We start from the raw sequence: 14282 nt of genomic DNA, 5'->3' as shown, positions 1-14282 counted from the left end.
CATAAACAATAGAGAATGTTCTTTTGCAGGGTTTTAAACTTTACCGAATACCATGTTACTGTACTCACCTCCCCCAGCTAGAGGTTCTCACTCACAGTCATCTCTGCAGTTTATCCTTATTGGTAGATGTAGCTCTAGTTCACATTTTAAATGCCTGCCCTCTTATTAAATACACTACAGTTGACTCACCGGTACTTGGTGGGCAAGGTAGGCTGTTTTCAATTTTGCCAGTGCAAGGATGCCACAGTGAGCAATCTTAGAAACGTCTGTCTGTGCATGCCATGTGGAACTTTCTAGAAGCAGTATTGCTGGGTCGTAGGCCATGAGCGGCTGCACCGGGTGGTGGTGGGAACGTCCACTCATGAGCAGCGGGTCGGACGGCTCGTGCCCCATATCCCGACCTCACTTGGTGCTGGCCAACTTCTAGCATTAGCCCATCTGCAGAGTGGGAAATGGCATTTCTTTGAATTAATTGTCATTTTTCCCAAGTAGTAGTGAGATCGAACTTCTTTTTATGCACTTACTTGCCATTTTGTTTCCTCTTTTGTAAACTGGCTGTTTAAACTCTTCATCTATTTTTCTGTAAAGGTTTTCTTGGTCTTTTTCTTACTGATTTGTAGATGCTCTTCATGTTCTGGATACTAACATTTTGTTGGTTTGTACATGGAAATCACTTTCTCCCGTTAGCAGAGTAGGGGAGTTTCAGGATTCTGTTTTGGACTGGCTCCTTCTAGTCCACACAACTATTTTAAGATTGGTCCACACTGTTGCATGCGTTTCTGATCCGTTCCTTTTTATGGCTGAATGGTATTCCTCGGCATGGATGGAACACATCACCGTGGGTTATCCATTTGCATGTGGATGGCGGTTGGGCTGTTTTCATTTTTCAGCTTTTATAAATAAAGCTGCTGTGAATATTCGTGTGTAAGCCTTGCTGAGAGGCATACTTTCTTCTCTCCTGGGAAGTATGGCTGGATCCTATGGTAAGTGTATGCTTCACTTTTAAAGACACCATCAAACTTGTTTCCAAAGTTTGTAAATGTACCATTTCCATTCCCATCAGTAGGCTTTGAGAGCTCCAGTCCTCCCACATCCTCCTCAGCACTTAGAATGATCAGTCTTTCTCACTGCAGCCACCTGAGTAGGCATGTAGATGCATCTCAGTGGGATTTTAATTTACATTTTTTACATGACTAACACTGTTGCACATCTCTCCATGTGCTTATTTGCCAGCCTGTTATCTTTGTCAAAATGTCTATTCCTATATTTTGCCTATTTTTATTGTTTCCTTATTACTGAATTTCGAGAGTTCTCTATGTGTTCTGCATATAAGTCCTGTATCAGATATATGACTTGCAAATATTTTCTTCCAGTATGTAGCTTCCCTTCTCATTCTATTAACAGTGTCAATCAAAGAGCAGATGTTTAAAACCTTGTGAAATTCATTTCATTCTTTTACTATGTTTTTGGTGTCATATTAAGAAATCTTTGCCTAACCAGCCTAACCCAAGGCTACAAAAGTTTTTGTTCTTATGTTTTCTTCCAAAAGTTTTATAGTTTTGTTTTTCATATTTAGGTCTATAATCCATTGTAAGTTAATTTCTGTGCATGGTGCAAGGAACAGATTAAAGCTCCTTTTTGAGTCGGTAGGGGTGTTGCATATATGACTAATTGTCCCAGCACCATTTGCTGTAAAGACTTTCCTGTCTCCACTGAATGGCTTTTGCACCTTTGTTGACTTTGGTTGAAAATCATTTTTTGTTGTTGTTGAAAATCATTTGTCCAATATATGTGGATCTGTTTTTTCACTCTTTATTCTGTTTCATTGATATACTTGTCTACCTTTGTGTCAATACCACAATGTTGTGATTACTGTAGTTTTGAAAGTCTGGAAATGAGGTAGTGTTAATCATCCAATGTTGTTCTTTTTTTTGAAAGTTGTTTTAGTTATGCTTGGACCTTTATATTTCTGTACAAATTTTATAATCAGTTAGACAATTTCTTTAAAAAGAAACTGCTTACATTTTCATTGGGATTGCATTGAATATACAGATCAATTTGAAGTAGGTTAATATCGTAACAATATTGAATCTTTTGATACATGAACAGGGTATATCTCTCCCATTTATATAGATCTTTAATTTCATTCAGCAATGTTTTGTTGTTTTCCAATGCACAGGTCATCCATATCTTTTACCAGATTTGTTCCTAAGTATTTCATAATTTTAATGCTACTTTAATTTTGATGCCAAATTGAATAAAAAATTCAATTTCCAATTGCTTTTTGGTAATATGTAGAAATAAAATTATTTTTGTATATCGATCTTACATCCTGCAACATTGCTAGACGCAGTTATTAGTTCTAGTAGGTTTGGGTTTTGTTTGTTTTCTTGTTTTTCAGATCTCCTTAGATTTTCTACAAAGACAATCATGTTGTCTGTGAATAAAGACAATTTTACTTCATTTTCTTTTCCAATTTGCATGACTTCTATTTTTTTTTCATGCCAGTTGAACTGACTACAACTTCCAGTACAGTGTTGAATAGAAATGATGAGAGTGACTATCTTTATTTCGTTTCTGATCATAAGGAGAAAACATTCAGGTTTTTATCATTAGGAAGGTGGTTTATTGCAAATATTTCACAGGTGCCTTTTATCAGCTTGAGGAAGTTCCCTTCTATACCTTATTCACTGAAGGTTCTTATTAAAAATATGGATGTTGGACTTTGTCAAATACTTTTTCTGAGCCTATTAGGATGATTATATAATTTTTATTTTTCGGTTTGTAAACTAGGTAGATTAATTTTTCAAACGTTAAATCAACCTTGCATTCCTGGTAGATAAATGCCACATCGTCATGATATATTATCCTTTTCATATATTGTTGAATTTGATTTTCTACAATTATGTTTAGAATTTATGCATCTATGTACATAAGAGACATTGGCCTGTGGTTTTATTTTGTTGTAATATCTTTGTCTAGTTTTGGTATTAGGATAATGTTAGTTTCATAGAATGAGTTGGAAAGTATTCCATCCCATTCAATTTTCTGGAAGAATTTTGTATAGAATTGATATTATTTCTTCCCTAAATGGTTGGTAGAATTCACCAGTGAAGTCATCTGGGACTAGCTTCCTTGAGGGAGTTTTAATTCCCACTTCAATTTCTCTACTAGATAAAGGACTAATCAGGTAATCTGTTTCTTCTGACATGAATTTGTAGTTTTCACAGAATTTATCCATTTTATCAAAGTTGTCAGATGTATTGATGAAAGTTGGTTTTCTTTATTGTTCTGTTAATATCTGTAGGATCTCTAATGAGGTTACCTCTTTAAATCCTGATATCAGTAATTTGTGTCTTATCTCATTTTTTCACAACTGGTCTGTTTAGAAGTTTATAAATTTTGTTTATTTCTAAGAACTAGCTTTTGATTTCATTGATTTTCTCTATTTTTATACTTTCAATTTCATTTTCAGTATGTTTATAGTTTCATTTCTTCTGCTTACTTAGGATTTAATTTGTTCTTCTCTTTCTAGTTACTGCTATAAATTTCATCCTAACTTCTGCTGTAATGGCATCCTCAAAATTCTGATTTTATCTTGTCATGTCAATTTGGTTCAAAGTACTTTCTAACTTCCCTTCTATTTTTTTCCCTGACCCATGCATATTTTATAAGTGTCTTATTTAATTTTCAAATATTTGGAGATATCTCAGATATCTTTCCATTATTGATTTTCACTTCAATTCAATTGCGGTTAGAGAACATACTTTATAAGACTTGAATCCTTTTAAATTTATTGTGAATTATTTTATGGCCCAAAATACGGTCTAGCTTGATAAGTGTTTCCCATGTTCTCAAAAATAATGTATACTCTGCTGTTGGTGCTGGAGTGTTTTATAAATGTCAATTAGATCAAGTTAGTTAATGGTGCTGTTTAAATCTCCTATACACTTAGTGCTTTTGTTGTCTACCGATTCAGTCAATTATTGAAAGAGGTGTATTAAAATCTTCATCCATAATTGTGCATTTTTCTACTTCTCCTTTCAGTTCTATCAATTTATCCCTCATATATTTCAAAGCTCTGTTATTAGGTGCATAAACATTTAGGATTTTGCTCTCTTGGTGACTTGACCCCTTTATTATAATGAAATGCTTTTTTTTCCCAGGTAATAGTCTTTGCACTGAAATCTAGTTAATCATATATTAATGTAGCCACTCCAACTTTTTTTTAAATCATTAGAGCATTTTACAGAAATGTTGAGCAGAAAGTACAGACAGCTTACATGTATCCCTTTCTATCATGTTTGATGTTTCCCCTTTCTCTCTGCTCACAGTTTCCCCTATTATCAACATCTTGCATCAGAGTGGTACACTTGTTACAATTTATATATAAAATTAATATATTGAGTATTGATATATTTTTATTAACTACATTCCATAGTTAACATTAGGGTTTGCTCTGTGTTACACAATTCTATGAGTTTTGACAAATGTACAAAGTCATGTGTCCACCACTATGGTATCATACAGGATAGTTTTACTGCCCTAAAAATCCTCTGTGCTACACCTACTCATTTTTCCTTTTCCACATTTACTCTGATTATTTATATAGCCAAAATTAAATCTGACACCTTATTACTTTTTTCTAGTTGTAGAAATAAACTTTTTGTTCATTGTTTCTTTTTTCTCTTTTTCTGCCTTGTTTTGTGTTAACTTTTCTATGATTATATTTTATATCCTTTATTGGCTTATTACCTGTAAGTCTTTCTTTTGTTATTTTAGTGCTTGCTCTAGGATTTCTAGTGTACATTTTAAATTTATCACAGTCTACCTTCAAGTGATACCACACCACTTCACATATAGGATAAAAGTCTTCTGAAAGCATCCTTCCATTCTGGGCACTTTCAGGCTTGTGCTGCACTGTTATTGTCTTACATTTCACACTTTTATGTATGTTATATGTGCTTCACATCTACATACACAGATTTTGTTATCATTGTTACTATTTTTATTTAAAAGTCAGTTTTGGGCCAGGCATGATTGCTCATGCCTGTAATCCCAACACTTTGGGAGGCCTAAGTGGGTGGATCATTTGAGGTCAGGAGTTTGAGACCAGCCTGACCAGCATAGTGAAACCCTGTCTCTACTAAAAATACAAAAAAAGTAGCCAGGCATGGTGCCATGTGCCTGTAATCCCAGCTACTCAGGTTGAGGCAGGAGAATCACTTGAACCCGGGAGGTGGAGATTGCAGTGAGCCAAGATCCCACCACTGCAACCCAGCCTGGGTGACAGAGCAAGACTCTGTCTCAATAAATAAATAAATAAATAAATAAATAAATAAATAAAGTCAGTTTTCCTTTAAAGATATTTACAGAGTAAGAAAAATAATGTTATCTACTTATTCATGCAGTGCCTATTCCTGTGCTGCTCATTCTCTTGGGCAGATTCTAATTTCATTGTGTATCGCTTACCTTCTGCCTGAAGGACGTTGTTTAATATTTCTTTTAGTGCAAGTCTGATGATGATGCCTACTTTTTGGCTTTTATGACTATCTAGAAGAATCTTTACTTTCTTTTTGAAAGACATGTTCACTAAGTATACAATGCTGGGTTGATGGCCTTTTCCCAGTGCTTAAAGATATTGCCCCCATTGTCTTCCCACCTACATCGTCTTCACTAAAAAACCAGCTGTCATCCTTGCTGTTTTTCTTCCAGATGTGTGTGACTCCCACTCCCTGCAAAAAGCTGGCTGTGTTGGAGATTCCCCTTTGTCATTGGCTTTGAGCAATTTGATTATGCTGTGCCTCAGCACAGTTTTCTTCATGTTTCTGTGCTTGAGATTTGTTGAGCTTCCTGGAGTTCTGGGTTTACAGTATTCATTGACCTATAAATTTTTTGCTGTTATTTCTTCAAATACTTTTTAGTGCTCCTCCACTTGGGGGACTTCAATTTTCCACATAGTCAGCCATGTGAAGTTGCTCCACAGCTCACTGATTTTTGCTCATTTTTTTAAAATTCTCTTTCCTCTTTCAGTTACGTTTTGGATGGTTTCTATTACTGTGTCTTCAAGATCATCCTCAAGCTAATCTTTTTGTCTTCACTGTCAACTTTACTATTAATTTCTTCCAGTAAAATTTTTATCTCACACATTGAAGTTTTCATTTTTAGAAGTTTGAGTCATATTTTTACAACTTCTATGCCTCCACTTAACTATTTTGTTCCATTTATTAAAATTTATATTCATGAGTTCTATTTCTACTCGGGTTGTGAACATATATATATTCGAGTCCTGTCTGCTAATTTGAATATCTGTCTTCTGGATTGATTTCAACTGATTATTTTCTCCTCATTATGGGTTGCATTTCCTGTTTCTCTTCATGATTGGTAATTTTTTGTTGGAAGCCAGATATTGTGAATTATATTTTGTTGGGTGCTGAATGCTTTTTGTATTCCTGTCACTTTTTTTTGAAACAGAATCTCACTCCCATAACCCCGGTGGGAGTGCAGTGGTGTGATCACACTCATTGCAGCCTCAACCTCAAGGGCTCAAATGATCCTACTGCCGCATTTTTTTGATTTTTTATAGAGACAATGTCTCACTATGTTGCCCAGGCTGGTCACAAGTTCCTGGGCTCAAGCAGTCTTCCCACCTCACCTTCCAAAATGCTGGGATTACTGGCGTGAGCCACTGCTCCAAGCCTCCTATTAATATTTTTCAACTTTGTTGTGGATGTAGTCAAGTTACTTAGAAAGAGTTTGATACTTTCAGATCTTGCTTTTAACATTTGTTGTACGTGATCAAAGAAGACCTCAATCTACAGTGAATTATTCCCCACTCTTTGGTAAGACCTGCTGTATACTCTCGCCAATGACCCCATGAATTGTGGGGTTTTCCAATCTAGCTGGTGGGGATGGGCACTACTCCTGGCCCTGTGTAAACATCGGCACTGTTTCATCTAGTCCTTTCAGTTAGTTCCGTTCTCAGTTCTCCATTCTCAGTTAGTTCTTTCATACGTATGTGCTGATCAGTACTTGGCTGATTACTCAAGGGGGACTCTCTGCAGCTGTCCACACTTCCCTTTGTATCTTCTCTCTGGTACTCTGCCCTGGGAACTCTCCTCAACTCTCTGTCCCCTTTCTTCAACCCAGAGAGATCGCCAGGCTGTATTTCAGTTCCCTTCCTCCTGTGGCCTGAAAACTCTCATGCCCATAACTTGGGCAATTTTAGGGATCTCCTCATTCATTTCTCATACATCAGGGTCCACCATTCATTACTGGACCCCCAGTGTTATGAAAGCTATTGTTTCCTGTTATGTCTGATTTGGGAGTTATTTCATGTGGGAGAATAAGTATGATTTCTGTTATTCCATCTTTGTTGGAAGCAGAAATGGTCTGATGGCTTTGAAGATTGCCTTTTGTATTAGTCAGGATTCTCCAGGGTAGGATATATGTAAATATGTAGAAAGAAATGTATTATGAAGCACTGGCTCATACAACTGTGGAAGCCTGGAAATCCCACGATCTACTGTCTGCAAGCTGGAGAGCCGGTAGTACTGGTTGTGTAGTTCCAGTGCAAACCCAAAGGCCTGAGAACAAGAGGATCCAATATCTGAGGGCAGGGGACAATGGATGTTCCAGCTCAAGCAGAGAGAATTCGCTGTTTCTCCACCTCTTTGCTCTATTCAGGTCCTCAACAGGTTGAATGATGCCCATCCCTATTCATGATGGGGGTGTTCTTTACTCAGTCCACTGATTCAGATGCTCACCTCTTCCAGAAACACCCTCATGGACACACCCAGGAATCATGTTTCACCAGCTCTCTGGGCATCATTTATCCCAGTCTAATTGACACATAAAATTAGCCATCACACTTCTTCATTCTCTATATTCTCCATTATAGCAATAATGTACCATGGGGAGGGTATTTTTATTTATCTGACTCAGTTTCTCAGAGGGCTCTCCTAATCTGAGGACTAATGTGACTCTCCATTTCTGAAAAATTCTCAGCCATTATCTCATTAAAAATTGCTTTTCTGCTGGGCGTGGTGGTTCATGCCTGTAATCCCAGCACTTTGGGAGGCCAAGGCAGGTGGATCACTTGAGGTCAGGAGTTTGAGACCAGCCTGGCCAATATGGTGAAACCCCGTCTCTACTAAAAATACAAAAATTAGCCGGCTGTGGTGGTGGGCACCTGTAGGCCCAGGTACTCAGAGACTGAGGCAGGAGAATCGCTTGAACCTGGGAGGCAGAGGTTGCAGTGAGCCGAGATCACGCCACTGCACTCCAGCTTGGGCGATGGAAAAAAAAAATTTTTTTCCCCCGTCTCAAAAAAAAAAAAACAAATCCCTCTCTATTTCACCCAGTGGGAGGGTCTCCATCTCTCCCTCAACCCTATTGATTGCTTTTTCGTGTTTTTATATTTGTTTCTCTCTGCGATGTATTACAGGTGAATTCTTCAGCATGGTCTTCTAGTTAGTACTTCTCTCTTAATGACATCCTTCTTAGGTTTACATTATCTATTGCATTTCATTTTTGACAGCTCTATTTCTTTTTTTTTCTTCTGTATCCAGGGTTTTTATTTAGTTATACATATCCTTTCGGTCTTGTTTTGTTTCTGCTTTTCTCTTTGCGTAATTTCTTATTCTTTCTGAATAATTGTACCTTTGCTAACCTCTTTAAGTAACCTAAACATACTTATTTTAAAGTCTTTCTCAGAGACAAAACCATCAGGAGAAGGTAAAGGGCATGCTTGGTTACTTTCACCCAATATCCCAGCATCATTCAAGTCTCTCTACCTAAAGGCAAAATGAGGAGTGAGGCAGAAAGGCAGCCCCAAGCAGTGTCAGCCAAACCCATGTCTTCCCACTTGGTCCTGGCCCTCAGTCAGTGCCCTCTGTCACAAGCAAGCCAGACACCTGGAGGTCACCCATGAGTCTCCACTTCCTGTTTCCCCTCAGTCACCACCCCTGTTGATTCTGCCTCCCAAATCACTCTCCACTCTTCCCCCATCACCCTTCTCCAGGGCCACACCCGTCATCTGCTCCTGTCTGGGACACTACTGCTCCTGAGCCTCCAATCCTCCAATTCTCCCAATCCTTCCCCATCAGCCTTCTCCAGTGCCACACTTCTCATCTGCACCTGTCCAGGCCTCTCCTGCTCCTGAGCCTCCAATCCTCCAATCCTCCAATCCTCCCAATCCTTCCCCATTACCCTTCTCCAGGGCCACACCTGTCATCCACACCTGTCCAGGACACTCCTGCTCCTGTGTCTCCAATCCTCCAATCCTCCAAATCCTTCCCCGTCACCCTTCTCCAGGGCCACACCTGTCATCCGCACCTGTCCAGGCCTCTCCTGCTCCTGAGCCTCCAATCCTCCAATCCTCCCAATCCTTCCCCATTACCCTTCTCCAGGGCCACACCTGTCATCCACACCTGTCCAGGACACTCCTGCTCCTGTGTCTCCAATCCTCCAATCCTCCCAATCCTTCCCCGTCACCCTTCTCCAGGGCCACACCTGTCATCCGCACCTGTCCAAGACACTCCTGCTCCTGAGCTGCCTGAGCATTGTAGTTCTTCATGCATTTTGGAATTTTGCTTTACAGGTTCATAGAGAGTAGTGGGGGTTATGTTTGTCTGCCTTACTTTCATCTTTCTTCTTCCCTGTCTGGTTTACTGGGCACTTCTTCCCAACCCTCCAGCACTCCACACAGAAGCACAGAGCCAGGCTTCATGATGGCAGTGGGGGCTCCTGTGCCTCAGTCCCCTTACAGATCCCAGGGCCTGGCTGGGCCCCCAGGTGAAAGTCTCTTTCTGCATCTTCCCACTGACTTGCCTGTCTTGGCCCATGTGCAGTCCCAGTTGGCCCCACCAGGTCTTATTTTGTGTGTTTGTTGCTGCCTTTTTCAAGTGGGGTGGAGGGGAGAGGGACAGCCCTGGCTTGAAGCCAGGAGGCCAGCCCCAGTCCTGCCATCCTGCAGAAGCTTTGAGTGCCATTAACCTGCGGAAGGTGAGCATCCAGCCCCTGCTGCCTGCTGCCAGGCCCTGAGCCCAGGACACCCGTGGCTTCAGCTCTGTTCCCTGCAGCCGGCACATGAGGCCCCCCCATGACGGGCCCCTAACCACCTTTCACACCATTTCCATCATCTTCCGCCAGCCCACTGCACCCAGCTCTGCTCCTGGCCTCATTGCCTTGGCTCCTGCTGGAAGCCCCTCCCCACTTCATCTTTTAAGACTCACATGGGAGTTACCTCCTCGGAGAAGCTCAATTGGATGTCTCTCCTCTGCACCGCCTAAGTCACTGTGCACACTCAGGCCACTGTACTCAATGCACTATTTTCTATGTGTCTGTCTCCCTCTCTGGACCACCAGGCCCTTCAGAGACCTGTGCCTTATTCATGGCTGTGTCTCTGGCCCCGAGCACAGCCCCCAGCCTAGAGGAGCAGGTTCATAAATGATACTGCATGAATGCACACATGTCAGTCCTCCCATCAGGAGCCACTGGAGATCCCCAGGGCCCTCCCTGCCTCAGCCTCATGTGTGGATTGTGCCACCTCCACACCCCCTGCTCTTCAGTACCAGCTAAAATGCACCCCTGACAGTGCCGTCCTGGCATGCTCCCCCTGGGCATTTTGCCATTCTCCTAGGAGAAATCATTCAAAATGGCCCCTCCACCTTCCTGCCTGGACATCTGAGTGGATATCTCGGGTGGAATCCCAGAGCTCCGAGACAGCCTGGGCTCACCATGGAGGGAGAGGAAACTCTGGGAGCAGGAAGGAAGACAGCTCCTGGGTCAGAGGCAGGGTTGGCTAATGGAGAGGACCCCGCCAGAGGCCAAGGTGAGGTGGCACAGCCCACTCATCACATTCTGCCCCCCACGCAGGCAGCCCACATGTGGGCGAGGACAGACACTACCTGAGGGGCTGCTCCGGCTGGAGGGCACCAGAGACAGGTGACAGCCCCTGCAGACCCTCCTTCATGGGGCAGGAAACAGAGAAATGGTGGCATTCAGACGCACAGTGTGGAATAGCAGCTGCTCGGGCTGGGGCGGGGGTGTGAGCGTAGCCAGCAAAGGCCTCTCTGAGAAGGTGGGCTTTGTGCTGAGACCTAAAAGATGAAGAAAGCACCATGCATGGAGGTCCAGGGGAAAGCAGCCCACAGGACCCAGTGGGCTGGAACCAGTAGGTTAAAGAGGTAGACAGAAGTGGAGGCAGCTGGAACATAGAGAGGAAGGCCAAGGGCACCTAGTGGGACCCGAGTACAGGCAGAGATGGCAAGAGTCGGGGCATGGTCAGGACTCCATGCTGTTGGAGTCAGGGGTCTTGCTCCAGGGCCTCCTGGAGGGGCACAGAGACCTGCCATGCAGCCATTGCTGCCTCCAGGCACATGGGGGACCCCAGCCACTGGGAGGGCAGCCCAGCCGGGTGACAAATATGTCTCCAAGGGGCAGCTGGCAGCTGTGGATGCTCAGAAGTGGCATAGGAGGCAGTGTACTGTCACCATGAGCAGAGCCAGAGTCCCGGGTGTGTGGTCACATGATCCTGAGATGGGAAGGAGCAGGGTCCAGGAGGGGGGCATGTCAGGAACTCCATCGAGACACTGAGTGGGCCACGGAGGCAGGAGCGGGAGTGGAGGGAGGGGATCTGGCTACAGATGTGATTTTGAGGCACAGAGGTGGCTTTGAAAGACACAGGAGACCCCAGGAGTGTATGAGGGTGGAGACGCTCTGCGGGCAAGGCCTGTGGCCCCAGCCATGGGCTCTGGTGGGACCTGAAGACCCCTTCCGCCAGGAGCCAAGGTCTACTCTGGAGCTCGGCCCCTGCCTGCACTCCTGAAATGCAGACACCGCCTCTGGGAATAAGGAAGCCAGCCACCCACTCCGGAGGCTTCCGAGAGCAATTGAGCCGCACAGCTGCCAGCCCTTGCACGCTCTTTAGGAACTGCAATTGACGCCCAGGCTGGGGTCTAATTGCTGGCCTGTTGCTGTGATCTCAGAAAAGGATGCCACCCGTGGGGGAGCCGAGAGTGTGAGGCTCGCCGCCTTCCCCAGATAAAATGAAGGAGGTTTTCTCTCTCCTCCTTTGAATGGTCTGCAGGCAGGAAACCAGCAATTATGCATCAAAGCGTCGGCGTTGATGTGGCTGGGACTGGTGGTGGAGGACTCACTCCTGAACACAGTCTCCAGCCGCACTGTTAGGAGGGCCTGGGTCACGCAGTCCAGCTCCCCCTCACCACATCTTAGAGAACCAGAGCTGTTGCCTGGACCCACGCGGCATGGGGAGCCAGCTGTCAGCTGCAGCCTCCGCCCCCCAGCGGTGCCACATGCACCCAGAGACTGAGGATGCAGTGGACGGGGTCTGATTCTTGGGTTGGAGCTCTTAGGACAGAGGAGGGGCAGTGCCCACGGGTGATAAGGGGGCACTGCTGTGTGGGCTGAAGCACCAGAGGCCTAGCTGGGAGCATCCTCTGAACCCAGGTCCAGACTCCAATGCTCCTAGAACCAGCAAGCCCGGGCTGAGGTGTATCCCCAACCAGCCCAGCCTCTCCACTCCACCCCCATCAGCATGGGGGCCCCAGGAGCAAGCCCAGCCCCCACCAAGAGGATGAGCCCCTGAGGACGGTGCCCTGGCCAGGCGTTACGGCAGACAAGGGAAGAGAACATGTAGGAGGATGAGATGGACAGCGGCGGGCTGTGGCACCCCTGGCCCCCAAGGCCAGGCTGCACCCGGGTCACCGCCCCTGCCTCCCCACCATCCCCCAAGGCCATGCTGCACCCAGGTCATGGCCCCCACCTCTCCTTTCAGCAGTGGGGCCTTGTGAGACCCTCTGTGGAGGAGGCACCTTGCTGGGGTCTCCACCATTACCAACTCCAAGCTCCGTGCCTCCCCCACCCACAGGCAGCCTGGAAGGAAAGGATGGGGCGAGGGCTGCTCGTGGGAGAGGGTGACCCAGACTGAAGGTGTCGTCCACGAGGCTGGGCGGGAGCAGCAGCAGTCAGGGCTGGCCCAGCCTGGGACTCCAAAGCCAGGCTCCAGGCCATCAGCCCGACACTCTCTAAGACACATGCAGCCTCCAGTTCCGCCAAGGTGTCCCCTAGGATTCGAACCTCTCCAGTGCTCAGGGCAGAATAACCCAGCACTGGGTCCAGAGTCTATGCTGGGCCCTTTCATTTATTTGTTGGCTCACAGACTCAAAAGCAGCTGTTGACTTTCCAGCCCACTCTGACATGTGCAAGCTCTCTCTGTGGTGAGCTGAGTGGCCTCCAGCCGTTCCCTCGAACCTCTGTGAGCCTCATTCCATCGTCAAGTTTCCCTCAAACTTCTGTGAGCCTCATTCCATTGTCAAGTGGGGACTATTATAGCCCCTCATGGGGTTGTTTGGAAAATTAAACGAAGCCCTATGTGTGTAAAACACCTCACAATATTCATTCCTGCCACGACTGCAGCTGCTGTCACCACTAGATCGCTGAGTACTCCCTAAGTCCCCAGCACAGGTGCAGCTCACTCACCACGAGGATCTCGTGGGGATCCGCAGACACCCCGCACCCACGCGCATGGGGCCTGAGCCTCAGAGACGGGTTAGAGAATCACACAGCAGGCGGGAGCAGGGCTGGGCTGCAGGGCAGTTCACACCTAGACGGTGAGGCTTGCCGTCCACTCACTCAGTAACCACCCACTACATACACACAGCCTGCCCGCCCTGGGTCACCCTACCCACTGCCGTGCCCACCAACAGCAGGTCATTCTGGATGGGCCCCAGGCTGAGACCAGGAGAGGCCAGCCTGGGAGACCTGGAGTACAGGACACGAACACTCTTAATTCTTCACCCAACAAGAGTCCCAAGGACCCCCTTCCCCGCCACCTGCCGAGTTCCATCTCAGCCTGTGATTGACTCACAATTTCTAGACTGCCCTGTCAGGGGCCTGCCTCAGAAGGAGAAGCACACAGCTTCCCTCGTGTCTGTGTTCAGGCCCGCACAGTTTCCAGACCCCGCCCTTCAGCCATAAACACCCACTCTGCACACCCAACCCTGCCCAGGGAGAATGAAATCTCGGTGAAACTCCTGTTCATAGCAGGATTATCTGGGAGCACGGCCTGCATCGGAGAGGCCAGGAGACTGGAGAGAGAGGGAGCTCTGCTGTGGGCCGGGGCGGCCTGGGGGCAGGAGCAGGGAAAGTCACAGCGGGGTGGGCATGGTGAAGTGTTTACCAGCCCTGGGCAGAGGGAGAAAGCACCTGGCTGTGGGCACGGCTCATTCCATGGCTTCCGGTGAGGGCTGCCCCCAGCA

This window comes from Pan troglodytes, chromosome 7 (assembly GCF_028858775.2).
Source record: "Pan troglodytes isolate AG18354 chromosome 7, NHGRI_mPanTro3-v2.0_pri, whole genome shotgun sequence".
In the NCBI taxonomy this organism is placed as follows: Eukaryota; Metazoa; Chordata; class Mammalia; order Primates; family Hominidae; genus Pan; species Pan troglodytes.
Note: the sequence above shows the minus strand (reverse complement) of the source record.